At 43.9% G+C, this 14,339-nt stretch overlaps 1 protein-coding gene across 4 annotated transcripts in view; it reads right to left on the bottom strand.

The window, feature by feature from the left end:
• Positions 1 to 14,339, bottom strand: part of tafa1b (TAFA chemokine like family member 1b) — a 121,342-nt gene that overhangs the window by 23,766 nt on the left and 83,237 nt on the right. The gene's annotated exons all lie outside the window — the stretch shown is intronic.

Genomic DNA, 14,339 nt, shown 5'->3' with positions numbered 1-14,339 from the left:
ACGCTGCAGTACAATCAGTGGGCACTTCCACTGCTAGTATGTGTAACAAATTGGCCCTCTAGGCATCTCAATTATGTCATCTAATTGCCTCGCACTCAGTGATGGCTGTCCTCACTCCATACCAATCAGTCCATGATGAAGATCACATCATGCACTCGTTATGTATTAATGTGCCTGCCTTTGCATCCGTGATCTCTTCCATACGCTGTCAATACGATTTAAAAGGATGAATCTTTTGTCCAAGCTTCTCCAGTGACGACCAGGCAGTCACAGGTTTCACTCAAACACTGAGATGGCTGACATCTTTGAGTCACATGACTGAGCCCATACAGTCTGAGGCTACACTGCACCAAAGCATTAATTCCAAAGAATAGGTGACATCAGTCAGAGGAAACGCTGTACAATAGGTCCCGGTCTGACAAAAGAGGATGTCAAACAAATTCTGTGAAAAGAGAAGGCGATATGTGCCGGTGGCGGTACTGGGTCAAAATAACAATAGGGGAGATTGCCCAGGGGAGGGAGAGGGGGTGATGGAGCTGAGGGACATCCTGAAATGAGGGGAGACGGGCAGAGAGAGCGAGAGAGCTAGAGGACAAGGTGTGTCTGGCTGCCAGGGACTGACCATGCCAGTGAGTAATGAGGGAGCCACTGGAAGTGCCCCCTTCACACAATTATAAAGCGTGGGGCTAATGCAGCCAGCGGAGCTGCAGGAGAGAGGCCCTCCATCACCGCTCTCCCCTTTCCTTACGCCCCAGGAAAAACTCTTTATCTTCCCGTGACAGCCACCGCAACAGACACCAGCGTCCAACAATTAAACTGGAGCTCATCCCCGGACAGAGGAGAGGAGAGGAGAGGAGAGGAGAGGAGAGGAGAGGGAGGAGAGGAGAGGAGAGGAGAGGAGAGGAAAGGAGAGGAGAGGAGAGGAGAGGGAGGAGAGGAGAGGAGAGGAGAGGAGAGGAGAGGAGAGGAGAGGAGAGAAATGAGAGGAGAAGAGAGGAAAGGAGAGGAGAGGAGAGGAGAGGAGAGGAGAGGAGAGGAGAGGAGAGGGAGGAGAGGAGAGGAGAGGAGAGAGAGGAGAGGAGAAGAGAGGAAAGGAGAGGAGAGGAGAGGAGAGGGAGGAGAGGAGAGGAGAGGAGAGGAGAGAGAGGAGAGGAGAAGAGAGGAAAGGAGAGGAGAGGAGAGGAGAGGGAGGAGAGGAGAGGAGAGGAGAGGAGAGGAGAGGAGAGGGAGGAGAGGAGAGGAGAGGGAGGAGAGGAGAGGAGAGGAGAGGAGAGGAGAGGAGAGGAGAGGAGAAGAGAAGAGAAGAGAGGGAGGAGAGGGGAGGAGAGGAGAGGAGAGGAGAGGAAAGGAGAGGAGAGGAGAGGAGAGGGAGGAGAGGAGAGGAGAGGAGAGGAGAGGAGAGGAGAGGAGAGGAGAAGAGAAGAGAGGGAGGAGAGGAGAGGAGAGGAGAGGAGAGGAGAAGAGGAGAGGAGAGGAGAGGAGAAGAGAAGAGAGGGAGGAGAGGAGAGGAAAGGAGAGGAGAGGAGAAGAGAGGGAGGAGAGGAGAGGAGAAGAGAGGGAGGAGAACTTTTTCTCTCCAATCCACAGAATGGATAGAGTGCACAAAGAAATGAAGACAACCAAATGCCACATTTCATCTTGTTTCAGCCTTATTTCACTCGGCCGAACCGACTTCTAAAGAGAACATCCTGCTGCACTGAGAGGATGCATTTGCTTCCACTGGCATGACAACAACCGGTGTGTGTTTCTCTAGCTGGGTTGGCTGTGCAAATGTTTGAAATGGCTCGGGTCATGAATTACGGAACTGAGCTCCCAGCAGCCTCGACAAGTTTGGCAACAGTTTTCTTCTCCCATTCCCATCAATGTCTGCCGCAGCCAGACCAAAGGCCGTCGAGTCCTGGATTAAAAGGCAAACATTTGCAGTCCTGCTGGACCGTGCTGTCGTGCAGTATTAATGTCACTCTCTCAGCGCTTGTTGTTGGATATTTCTGGGCACGAGGAGGCAGAACACAGACTATAAAAGTGAGGAGAAAAATCCCTTGAGTGTGCTAAAACCCCAAACCCCACAATGTGTTGGCTTGTTGAATATTTTACTGACAGCTTCCTGACCTGCAGACTTGCTTTCAAGTCAAAGCAGATCTCTGAATAAGTGAGGACTTTACGTTGCATCACAGAATACTGAATTGGGTTGAATCCCCTCGGCTAGATTCAGTGCCTGATTTGCAGGTTAGCACTACCGAGTTGTGAACAGCAAACATGTGACAAGGGACAACAAAAGACAACCCCTGTCATATTCACATCACTTGCTCGAATACAATGTGACTTGTCCTGATCTGACTTTGGATTCATTTCCTCAGTCGGACTTACAGAAGCAAGTTTATGTATCAAATATTAAAAATTGTGAGCTTTAGTTCGAGACACTCAACTCCCAAAACTGACCATATTCTGTAAATACTCATACCGTTGTAAAAATATTCACAAAGTTATGTATTTTTTCTTCAAGTTTGTTTTTACTCTTAAAGAAGTGAAAATCATGCCAACAGCTCAATAAATATTATTTTGAAGGAGTTACTGCAGTGGCAACAGTGCATCAACGGTATAAAATGGATTCTGGAATAACTGTGTGTTAGAAATACTTTTAACCATCTTTTATCTGATACTGAAAATGCATCTCTACAAAGGGTATATTCTGCCTACTGGGCCATATTTTAGATAAAAGCTGAAGTATATTTTAGTATAGCTGTTTAATACAACTATTCAAGTTTAAATTATATCATAATTTTAACTTAAACATGTGAAATATGGCAGTATTTATAGTTATAGTATATACAAGAGGATTCACCTTGACAGCTTTTTCAAGATGAGGTCCAAACAGAACCATGAAAACATTCAATAACTTTACATTTGCACTGTAAACGTAAGATTTCTTCTGAATTATAATAAGTCTAAACTAACAGAACAATGACAACGTACAGTAAATGAGGCCAGTATTGAGTCGCTGTTGAAAGAGATGAAAAGGGATTGTTGCCCGTCAGGCACATTCAATGATTTACTGTACAAAAATATGGGACCATTTTCTAAATAATAATCAGTATATTTAAAGGATACATGGTTTGTGCGGCGAAGCTTTAAAAGATGCTGATTTAGAGGAGGAGTGATCCTTTTTGTAGAACACTGCTGTGTTTTACTTTTAGACTTCAGACTGAATGCGACAGCTCATCGTAATAATCACCGCCATCAGAATTCAGGATTATCCCTGACACACACACATGTACACAAGTACATGATGGTGTGTGTACCAGCCATGGGGTGAAGTCTAGCCATCAGCCAGGTGGACATTAGCGTGATCACCATGAACCATCTGGTCTGTGGAGGAGAGAGCAGAGTAAATGGCTTCACGATGACTCTACTGGGTCGGTCACAGGAGCCACTTAGACGACAAATGGTCACTTGGACTAGATGTAATCCCATTCAGGTAGTTGGCCGGGTAAATGACCATCCATTATCTGTGTCGGCATTTGTGTGTGTGCATCTGTGCCTATATCAGATTGTTTGTGCATTAATGCATATAATACTCTGTGGTATTCCAGTATATATAATTTACTTTCTGCTGAACTGCACAACAGTAGCTGTGTGTGCATTAAACTGCAGTGTGGGATTACAACAACTTGAGACGTGACTGCAGGTTGTGATGGATGTAGTGCTTGGAGCCTGTCAGGCGGCTAAAGGGGTTAAACCAACCTGCTAAGATGGAGTGGGTGGCTGTGCACTCTAGCCTTTGGTGAGGGGAGGTGAAGGGCATCGATGGGACCACTGACTGGCCATTTTTCTCTCGGCGGCCCACAGTGACAGCAGCCATTAAATGACTGGACGAGGTGATTATGTTTAAGGAAATCAATGCTTCATTGTTTTCAGCTTAGCCCAACGGCCAATTAGGAGCTGTTAATGAGGTAAGGCTGTAAAATGTGGAGATAGATAGAGAGAACGAACAGAAGCTCCAGACATACTTCATATTAGAGTATGTTCCACGGAGAGCTGAGAGTTTGAGATTTATACACGGAGGAAGGACACAAAATGCAATGTTGCACACTCATTACCTTTTACACTTACATATTAAAGTATTTTCTTGAGATTACATTTGAAAAAGTGAGGGTAGTCTTTTATTCAAGGACAAGAAGATTATGTGTTACTCTTTTTTAATTGAGTGTTGTACTGTATATGTATAATGGGTTCTTTGTAGCCTTAATGTTGCAAGGTTTGCGTATTTAAGTCTGTTTATAGTGTGACTTTTAGAGTTAGTCCGTAGGTTGCCCACTACCCCCACTGTCATTTGCTCCTTTTTTTAATCAATACTTGATTGACGCTACAATTACAAATCTGAAAGTGTCTGCTCCGTACAAAAGCAGCAGCATTAGCAGCAGTCGCAGTACAGAGTAGCTGGAGTCACATTTCACTTCTCGTGACGAGAATAAAGGCCCAGAAATGCCAAACTGACATGAAAAAACTAGCTGCGAGAAGGGCCGAAGATTGCGTCGCCTTGTGTCTCCTGTGTCCTGGCCAAAAAGCTGCACTTGAACACACCGCAAAGACTGCAGTTCTGATACTAAAACTGATATTTGCAATATTTCAAACTGATCTGCTGTGAAATAATGCTGAAAACGAAACATTTTTTGATGAACATAGTGATAAATGTTAAACTCACAGTCAAACACACGCTCTTCCTGTGACTAATTCATAACAGACCCCAACTTGTTTTTCACCAGTTTAATGCTTTTAACGCGACAGCAGCAGAAAATGTTCAGATTGCATTAGCAGTAAATTAAAGCACCGCTGGTGTCACGATTTAATTAACCCTCAACAGTGTTTCGTTAGCTCAAGTTAACTTGCTGGAGGCTTGTGTTTTGCTGCTGTAGATAGATGGGTCACCAAGAGCAACAACACACAAACCATGATGGGCTGCATTATTTTTGTACATAAACTCAAGGTCAGAGTAACAAACCCATGACAGTTTATTCAACCAAAGACTCCCGGCTCACAGGAATGAAAGTGACAGTTTCTTTTTATCTTCTTTGTGACAAAGAACGCACTCTACTGCCAACCAATTTCTTTCTGATCTTGCTGCGTCTGGCAATTTTTTGATACAGAGATAAATGCAGGTGCTCATGACATGTCAACACAAAGACACAAACAAACACAAAACACTTTCTGACTACACCTTGGCTCAGCTTCAGCGACAACAAGCTATAATCTATGCAGAGTGGCCAAGAGCTGTAATCACTGGCTCGCCATCAGCAAGCATTTCTGTCACCTCCTCTCTCTCTAACACTGCTTCTCTCACTGCTGCAGTTATTAAGTAATGACATATGGCCGAGGGAAGGAACACAGCACCCGGGAAAACTTAAGCTTCTCAAGGACTCGTCATAACAACTTAATCAGTACACACTCGGGTGAAAATGAGACGTTTCCGCCTGCATGCTGTAGTGCCTGTTTTGTTTTGCCAGACAGGCAGCTGCTGCATCAACCACAGTCCATCTCTCTGCACAATTCTCCTTTTCAGTGGGCTTGTTGTTGTTCTCCAGTGCTTCTCTGTAACTGACAGCTTTCCGCCGTCTCAGTACTTCTAATTGTCAATTTACACATCTCAGGTGGCGACGGGAATTATGGTTCCCATTGTCGGTAAATAAATGTAGACATGCCTCGAGCTAAGAAATGTAAATTTGACAGTCCGTTCTCATTCAAGAAGCAGAGTGAGAGCTGCATTTCAAATTATTGCTGAAAATGATGCACATTTGGAAGACAAACTGAGACTCTCACAGTAGCCAAATGTCTTTTTTTACAAGCGAACAAAGTTACTTTGTACTGCGTGCCAGAGAAGTCAATTCAAGCCCCCACAAAGTTTTATTAAGCAGCAGATTGTTTATTGAGTTTTTTTCTCCCGTCAACTTTTCTGTCTGTGAAATCATGCATAATGGAAAATGACCCTTTTTCATGACTTGTGATGCACAGTTTTAAACATAGTAAAATGAATCTGATTAAAAAGTTGTCAGATATGCCAAAAATGAAAAAAGCTCTATTCTGTTTGTCACGATTAGTTTTTCAGATTGGAGGAGGGGGGAAAGCGGGGTATTAATGATCTGTTTCAAGAAGCAAAGGCATCAAAGTGGCTGTGGGCCAGCTGTCCCACTGCATATATGTTTAATGATGCTCATCAGAATTTAGCTTTTCATTACTTAAACATCAAGTTGGAACTTCATGAACACTCCCCCTGATTACTTAGGATAATGTTTAAACATGCTACAAAGCACCGCCGAGTGGATTCCAAATGGAGGCCTCAGAGGCAGTGCCAGGGAACAACTTTTCATGTCCTTCCTCCTGGCAACTGATACGGTTTCTATATTTTATCAGAAATTACACAACCCTAATTTACCGCTCAAATTCCTCTGCTTCTGTAACAGGAGCATCTTATATGAACAGTGTGCGTGAAGAGGAATCCCTGGGAGGAGTAGAATTAGACCTCACTGCCATATTTTCATGATGCTGCTAATGCTTCCTGAATCACGCCTCGTGGACTATGAAGGAGACGTGTGAAGTTGAGAGAGGGCGCCTGCATGCATAGTGCATATTCCTGTGTATATGCCACATTAGAGATATGCTGTAACGCATGTCACTACCTGGAGGTGTTAACATGGACACTGGCTAAGTGTCTTATACATGAGGAAGAGCCCTTTGTTGGTAAAAGCATAAACAGACACCATTCCTCTTGTGGTTTGGACATAGACTACTGAAGTTCCCCAGGCCCTGGAGAGTAAATCGTCCACTAAGGCTTGAGCCCTGGCCACTTGCTCTCACTCTGAAGCCCTTTCTCAGAGAGCTGACTCCCGCCGATGAATAATAAAAAGGTAGCCTCAAGGAGCAGAGGAGCTCGCACCATTCAAATCTAAATGCATCGAAAAAAGAAGTGGGAGGAACGCGAGCTCTGGGACGCTTTATTGTGCTGGCTGCAGTCTCCAAGAACAACAAACAAATTAATCTCTGGCATCGTTAACTGTTGTTTATCCAATCTAAGAACCTTTTGACCCGTGTGTCACCGCTGCATCAGGGGCTGGAGTGGATTCACTGTTTATCAAGTGCCCATCAGCACCCTGTTGCAGTGATCCGTATGGGTTGTCTGACCTCAGCCAGTGCGAAGGCTTCGGGCTGGTTTCTCCCTGACCCCCTCTGTGGCCTGGATTTCACTTTCTTCCTGAGGCAGCATCACCCACAGTAATGGGAGTAGACAAACAAGTGGACATAGCAGCTATAGTAGTGCCTGGAGCTACCACAAACCTGAGGGAGGGAGGGCGGAAGGAGGAGAGGGGGAGAGGGGATATGGGAGAAAGATACTCTGGAGCTCAGGCTGACTGACAGGAACCACTGACCCAGCTATACTGGAGTCACTAGAATCAATGTTGTTTTTTTCCCCCTCTGCTGGTATGGCTTATTTCTGAATCTAGCGATAGTCTCACAGAATACTGAATACTGCTCGACTACAGTGGGTCCAACTTACAGAAACCTACAATGAATGGGTTTGGTTAAAGGGTAACTCCGCCAATTTTACACGTTAAAGTGTGTTCACAGGTCTTGGGGAGTACAAGTGCATATGTTAAAAAATGGTAGGATTAAGTGGTATAAAGCCTTCTGTTTCTCCAGAGGAAGGTACATCCAGTGATGTTGCTCAGTGGTGAAGTTGCATTGTGGGTAATGTAGGCACCAGGTTTTGAAAAGAAGAATGTGTGGAATGAAAAAGGCGATATCTCTGCTTCTGCTGTATCGATTTTGATCATTTGTTTTTAAAATGTCCATAATGACTCCAACAGTGTTATAGGAGTGCATTGCTAGGCCAATATTACCCACAATGCAACTTAACCACTGAATGACATCACTGGAGGCAATTTATCAGATCACATGCAGCTTCCTGTGGAGCCACAAAAGGTTTTATGCTACTTTTTTCACATAAGTAGTAGTACCGTCAACACACTTTTATATGTTAAATTGGTGAAGTGACGCTTTAATGAGGAGAAACAAGGAAAGAATCTTAAAAATCTTTAAAAATCTTAGCACACACTTTGCTTTTAACATGTTTTCTTCATGAAAGGAGACATGGAAGAAGCCTCCAGTTTACTGAATAGGAAAAACAGTGCAGCGATTGCACCATCGGTGGTAATAGTCTTGACATCTTTAACAGGTAATTCCATTAGTACAAATAAGAGATGCGAGGTGCTGCTGGCCACGGCCCTGGTCGATTCTTAATCACCTGTATGGGTTTCCTCTCGTGGGCCTGTATGACTCCAATGCTCACATCTTTATGGTTATTAAAGTTAACGATTGCTGCGTGCCTCATTTACCAAGGCTCTATCAATACCAGTTCAGCACCATGAAATTACCCCAGTCCAGAGGGAGCAGCGTGACAAACCGGATTAAGAAGGGTTCTGTAATGCCCTGGCATATATAACTCTCCGTGTCATGGACTCAGCCCCGCCGCAAGAAGACCCACTGCCAAGCTCAAGCCCAGCAAGGGGAGGGGCGATACAACCATTACAGCTTAAATGTCAATTCAAGCTTTTATTACCCACATGGTCGTTCAGTTCAGAAAGGCGATGAAAACTAATAGCTGTCAGGTGAACGAAAAAAACTAAAAAACAACGCTTTGGAGAAAACACATTAAAAGTTCTCAGAAGTTACCTCAGAGACGAATGGTGAAGGGGTGGGGGGTGGGGGGGTGATTATGGTAAATATATGCAGGATGTAACCTACTTCTATGGTCTTTCAGGTGTAAGGAGAACTTTGTTGGATACTCTTTTATGCGCATGGCAGTTATATTTGTATGGAGGAGGACTTCATTGCATTTTAAATGCGGTATCAAAATAAAAACCTGCAGTAAAGGGGCGAGATGGCTCGTGTCCCTTCACTTACATCCCACTTATCTTATTTCCATGACAGGAGGGTGAAGCCAGAAATAGTGTAAAGCAGTGCCAGGGACAATATTGTACAGAATTTACTATATGCTGTCACGGCCATATAAAGAGGGGCATTAAATAAAGTCAGCAAACTTCTATTTATGACTTCTTGTTTCTTACTTTATTCTTCTCTGCTGCTGTGTGTGTGTGTGTGTCATTATAAGCCAACACAACCACGGCATCCAATCGTGCAGGTGTGGCCGCACGTCTCTGCGTTTTACTGCACCCTGCAGTACAGTTGGCGGTGCCTGACCTCTATCCAGTGTCCATATGACACAGGTCACCGCTCGCTCTAAATGAGAGCCGGATAGCGAAATGAGAAACTAAATTGTCCATTCAAAATCACAGAGCTGCCGTTTTTTTTTGAACGGCACCACAGAGCAGCCTTCAAAAAGTGACATTCCTTGGTGGAAAACAATTGAAAGCTGTGAGCCCTGGAAAATAGCCTCAACACGGACCATGCGTTTCAGTTCACCTTTTCGAAGAAGAAAGGGGAAAAAAAAGTGGCGAAAAATAAAGCTATGAAATGCCATACAGGATCGTCAGGTCGGACACATTAGAGCTTCTGTCTGGTCGGAGGTCTATTTTGAAAATTGCGCGCGAGGAATGACACATCGGAGGAGGTGTGATGCAGAGAACACGGCGGCTGCCTCAATCAGCAAACACGCCACACCGCGGCTTCTGCGTGCGTGGTCTGGAGCGGCATGCTGTTTCAGGCTCAGGCGAGGTCCGCCTCGATCGCACACAATGCATTATCGAATATGCATAATGCATCAGCAGGCACTTAACATCAAATTATGGATGCATCCAAAAATTCCCAGAGTAGTGTACGTAGAGAAAAGGGCACTTTGCTGTAAAAGTAATCTGCTCACTTTCTGTAAAGCCGAGCAATCAGGGAGCTGCATGGTTTTGCATTACTGGGCCCCGTATGCAATAAATGTTAATAAGCTCAAATCCCCCTCACTGGAATGTTTGCATGTTTTAATGCTGCCTGTTAGCATTAAGGCAGTGGGCTACATCCCACTGTGTGTCTGTTAATGTTCGCTCTTACTCATTCATTTATTCATTAATTAATTCATTTTATTGTAAATACTTGAATGCACAAACAGCATATTAAATGCACCAGTGGCACAAATATCTCCAGGCTGTTAACTCGAATGTGGCCTGAAAGCTGTTAAAAGTGAACCTTTTTTGTCCTGAAACTGGTTGATCCAAAGCAGTCCTGTCCCTGCATGCACAGTATGCTTTATTGTCTCGCTAACTACAGATGTGTCAAAAGATCTGTTAACAAAAGCCCACAGCTCCCGCACATGTTCTGTAATTCACCGTCTGTATTCTCTATTTAGGGCCGGTGTCACTGCCTGACATGTACATGACAGAGTTTCCCACTAAGCACCTTATTAAAACGGATATTGGCTTTTAAATGACGCATTCACGAGATGATAATTGTATGGCGGAGCATTGATCACATTTCCAGGAAAAATCAATGTGCTAAACACTTCGCTCCTGTTTGACAATGCAGAGTAACGATGTCAGATGTGGCATTTAGCGGCTGACCTTGCTCTTGATAGCAACAAGGACAAGCGTGTGTGTGGACTATGAAGAGGACGGGAGCGTGAGGCTGTCATAAAAAGCTGCGATTCGCCACGACTGAAGAAGTTCTATTTAAGGTGATCAGGCAACAGAAGTTTTTCAAACCTGCCTTTCACATTTTTTCCCTCATTTGATTAATCGTTGGATCAATCAAAGGGCACAGGGGTGATTTATCTAAGACAACGGCCATTTGTCATTAGGTCCTCTAATTTCATTGGTGGACTTTTTCAGAATAGAAATCTGTAGCTCTTGCAGTACTTTTCCAATATCATATTCATTATATACTAAGAGTTTATCTGTTTATATTATATTCACTGTTTATATTGCACATACTATTGTACATACTACTGTATGTATTTACAAGTCTATTTCTATTTCTTACCTTTTTATTATCTTGTTTATTTTTTACTATTATTATTGTTTATTGTTATACTGAACTGTCCTTTGGCTGCTGTGACAGAAATGTCCCCATTTGCGGGACAAATAAAGGAATTCTGATTCTGATTCTGATTCTGATCTACATTTGTCTACCATCAGCTATTTTGCCTTAATATCAGTCAGTGATTAAATGACAACAATTTGTCAGATTTCATACGTTTACGGCCTGCGACCTGCAACACGGCAGCATGACATTATCCCAGCATTCAAGCTTCCCACCCTGAGTGGACGTCAGAGAGAATGGCCGCGAAGGGAATAGGGTCAGTTGTCTACGTATTCAAACACTTTTCACCACGCTTTCAGGTTTAAACACTTTGGCCTTCCAATGTTATTGAACGACACGTTGTGCAAACAAGTTATTTTTCAGCACACCCTGGTCTGAAGTTGCTGCGCAAAGAGGCATCACAAACAGCGAACCCTTTCCATACATCCTCAACACATAATTAAATTTAATTGGAGCAACAATTGTGTAGAACATGATCTGATGAAAGAAATATTCACCGTTAATTCTCACCGTCCTCGCTATTGTTTCTTTACTGTAGAAGCTAATTATCCTTCTCATAAGTCGTTGCAGATACCTTTAGAGACAGGTTCAGAGAGCATAATGGAGACTATTGAAAATACAGCACAGTACACAATGTGCAACAGATTAACTAGGGGGCAAATAGACATCGGACAATGATAATCTATTTTGTGTCACAGAGCACCAAAATGGGTTTTCAACCTACTTCTGTACCTGTGGGAAAGAATCACAGCCATGACAAATGACTAAAAGCGAGACGAGAGTCGGGGGTGGGTGCGGAGGGCAGATCGGTGGGGGTACGAATGAGAGGAGAAGGGGAGCGCAGTTATTTGCAGACTCTAAAATCGGAACATTATGAGAACTGGAACACAATTTGGCATCAGATTACTCACAGCGATATCCATCAAAACACACAATTCAGTCACTCAATATCATTACTGTCGGCCTGATAAGCTTTTAAGCTGGAGATAACATCTTGATGTGGTAACACAAGTGGGAGAGGAGTCTCAGTCTCATCTGTTTTCATTGTTGAGGCCACAACAGAGAAAAATGAACTGCGTACCACCGCAATGAGACGTGAGATGATTCATTATAAACATGATTGACGAGTTTATCGTTAACACGCTGCCATCTCACATCCCTGCAGAGACGAGGACAACAACAAACTTTCACCACTTTCGGATCAATAGTGTTTATTAAAATGTGCTTTTTTAAGAATGCCATGTTTTCTCTGTGTGCACACATAATATTGCAATCAAACATTTTCAAGCTTCCTGCTGGCTTCTCATCAAACGGCCTAACATTGGGAGCACGCTGAATTGACTGGCTGAATGCTGGAGCTCCGTGAAAAGAAAAAGGCCTAGCTTTCGCTCTTTTCTTTTTCGACTGAGAGTGATTACTTCATCTTCCATAGCCATCCTCTGCAGAAAGGAATCAATCAGCAACTGAAATATGCCTTGATTCAGTCACAGAAACTATCCCCCATCTACGAGATTAAATATCAGTCTTAATGAATGACACAGGCTCTTGTACCCATTAATTACAAAGATTAGAATCATGACGTTGAACTCGTGCCCACGCTGATTCTCAAGGTCATTCTTTCTTATGTATGCAGACTTACACGCAACGAAACAAAGAGAAAGAATTAATTAAACGTTTAAAAAAAAAGTTCACAAGTTCAGTCCTACAAGCACTTTTCTGCTGCCCTGAAACTCACCTGTGAGAAGTTATGGCAACAAAACGACCAAATGATTGAATTTTTAGAGCCTTGTGTCAACACAAGCACCCAATATCCACATACAGTTTGTGTACCTTGGGCATTATATTGTCTCGTAACTGTGAAAGCCTTAAGTAGAAATGAAATGAAAACCTGAATCTCCTCATCAGTCTTGCCTCTACATACCTGTAAATTTGATCTGTGCCACCAGGGTGGACTGTGAAATCATGTGGCTGCACATCAAAGTGTGACTGCACTCAGTGTGCATACTAATGCAAGAAGTGATGCACTGAGCTCTATGATGGAAAGAGAGGGAGACAGAGAGAGAGAGAGAGAGAGGGGGAGAGAGGGGGAGAGAGGGGGAGAAAACAGCCAGAGAAAATCTCCCTTCAAAGAAAAATAAATATATTGGAAAAACTGAATTGTGTTGACATTTAGTGAATATTTTATCCAGGAGAGAAATAAGGTTAAACACAATTTTCAGGTACATAAAGGTCCACATTAACGACTCCTCCATGCTGATGTCTACCTTTCATCCACAGATTGTACCATCAAAAATGCCCCATCCCTTTTCTCCTTTCTCCGCTCCTTAACCCATCAACTTGGGATGAGATATGGCTGGTAAGGTGCCAAAAGCAGCAGCCACCGCTTGTCCCCTCTTTATCCATCATATGCGCTGCATCATTTCCCTGGTCATTGCCTGTGTACTGTGTGGTGCTCCAAGTCGTGACTGTGGGATCAGGGCTGCGAGATAAGTGATTGTCTCCTGGCAGACAGACGAGCTGCCTTGACAGGCAATGAAGAAAGGAGCCTCTGCAAAGCACTTCAGCACCGGCTCTCCCTATCTCTCTCTGTTCTGTCTCCCTCCATCCATCCATCTATCCATCCATCCACCCATCTGTCCATCCATCCATCCATCGCTCTCCAAGGTAGGTCAAAAGAAAGATCCTGCTTGGCAGCTCATTCCTCACTCTGATGAAGCTGCTTGTTAGAGACTCATCAACTCTTTTCTGTGTCTCACACACACACACGTGCACGAACGCACACACACACACACACACACACACACACACACACACACACACACACACACACACACACACACACACACACACACACACACACACACACACACACAAACTAAGTGCGATGCTATCTTTCACTCTATACTTGTCTTCGAATGTCTCCATTTCACTTTTCTCACTGCCTGCCTTCTCTTCTCACATCTCTCTCTCATTAGAGACATCTCAAATGGTGGAGGTGTAGCATCTGACCGGACTGAGCTGTGACGTGTTCAGAGCGGACAGATCGCACCATGTAGGGCTCTCATTACCCGGGTCACTGACCAGAGGTCATCCAGGCTCAGTGGCCCCACTGGCTGGCAGCTGCTGCAATAAGACCACACCTTTGCCCTGAAAAAACATTGAGGATGTGACGCATGCAGTAAGGGGGAGGGAAAATAATCAATGTGTGTCATGAATGTACACACACACACACAAATTCAACTTTCAAAATAGCTCTTACATGTTGCGGTAATCATTGCAATTAAGTCGATCATACAAAGGAGGCATTC

This window comes from Pagrus pagrus, assembly GCF_965226575.1.
Source record: "Pagrus pagrus genome assembly, chromosome: 3".
Classification (NCBI taxonomy): domain Eukaryota; kingdom Metazoa; phylum Chordata; class Actinopteri; order Spariformes; family Sparidae; genus Pagrus; species Pagrus pagrus.
Note: the sequence above shows the minus strand (reverse complement) of the source record. Positions and strands in the feature narration are given on the sequence as shown.